General features: G+C 40.3%; 1 non-coding gene across 1 annotated transcript; it reads left to right on the forward strand.

Moving 5' to 3' along the window:
- Positions 1 to 484: 484 nt before the first annotated feature.
- Positions 485 to 591, forward strand: LOC142168475 (small nucleolar RNA R71). Its single transcript, XR_012698334.1, has one exon. It is a non-coding gene; the product is annotated as a small nucleolar RNA R71 (small nucleolar RNA).
- The last annotated feature ends 944 nt before the right edge of the window (positions 592 to 1,535 follow it).

Below are 1,535 nucleotides of genomic sequence, written 5' to 3' on the forward strand. Positions count from 1 at the left end.
AGCTCCTTCTCCTTGAAATCTAGGGTTGTTTTGTTTCCATGCATTAGCGGTATCCCTAGGCGAACTCTATGAAAAATCGGGGTTCTTCTGACCCATTGCATTAAAATTATAATTTCCCACAGCATTCACTTCCTCAGTTGAGGCTTGACACTCGTGAGTAGGGTGTCCTCTTCCACATATATCACAAGCTGCATGAGGCTCATTTTGTATCGAGGCTAAGCTCAGCTTTCGTATTTCTTTAGCCATTGTATCAAGTTGTACCTGCACAGATGTATTAGCATCAACTTGGTGAACACCAGTTGATCTTCTTCTTTCAGCCCTCTCAGAGGGCCACTGATTAGTATCTTCAGATAACTCATCAAGAATTGTAACTATCACCTATGGAGTCTTCTTCATCAAAGGGCCTCTAACTGCATTTCTCAATGTTCTACGCGTGGCCGGTGTCAATCCATCCCAAAAGTCCTTGAGTTACATCTAGAGTTCAATCCCACTATGTTGACACTTTCTAACAATCTCCTTAAACCTCTCCCATGCTTCAAACACAGTTTCAGTCTCTTTCTGGCAGAAGTTATGGATTTCTCTTCTAAACTTGCCCGTTTTAGCTGAGGAGAAATATTTATCAAGGAATTTTCTGGTCATCTCCTTCCATGTTCTAATCGATCCCGTAGGCAAGCTTCAAAGACATTTCTTTGCTTCATCTTTAAGTGAAAAGGGGAATGCCCTTAAGTACACTGCATCTTGTAACACCCCATTATATTGAAAAGTGTTCATAATCTCCTGGAAGTCCATTAGATGTGTGTTTGGATCTTCGTTCATCTTTCCTCTAAAAACACAAAAATTCTGAATGGTTTGAAGAAACCCTTGCTTCAACTCGAAATTGTTAGCTACAATTGGAGGTGGTCTAACACTTGATAAGCCTTGATTGTAGACTGGTCTAGCATAATTGCCCAGTGATCTCCCAGGCATGGAAGCTATATTTCCGAACTGGTCTGCAACTAAGGGTTGATTTTGAGCAATTCTTCGACCCCTCTCTTCTTCATAGATAATCTGTGCATCTCTGATAGCTGCTTCCTCAGCATCCCGTGTAGATTTTTCTCGTTGTTGGGCTGCCTCCCTTGCAGCCAAATCTACATTATCATCACCATTTCAAGCCATAAGTTCTTTAGTTGAGGATTGCCCAACCTTTTCTGATGTCTCGGTGAGATTTCTTTCCTTCCTCAATTGTCGCAGTTGTTTTTCTATCTCGAGCTCGTATGGTAGCACTTCTTTCGCAGAAGCTCGAGTCATGCACCAATCTAAACTTGTAACCTACGCACAGTCAATGAACACCAAGCGTAAAAAGAGAAAATAGAAATAAAAAGAAACAATTCCTGAATTAGCACTACAAAATATTTCAAACACTATTGATTTCCAATCTCAAGCAACTGCGCCAAAATTTGACGATCGCAAAACACACACTTCAATTCTGCTCGTTAATCAAATATAGTATAATATAATATCATACCCACATGGATTGGATTTAAATAGTATTCTCG

The sequence above is a fragment of the Nicotiana tabacum genome, chromosome 13, assembly GCF_000715075.1.
Source record: "Nicotiana tabacum cultivar K326 chromosome 13, ASM71507v2, whole genome shotgun sequence".
NCBI classification, from domain to species: Eukaryota; Viridiplantae; Streptophyta; class Magnoliopsida; order Solanales; family Solanaceae; genus Nicotiana; species Nicotiana tabacum.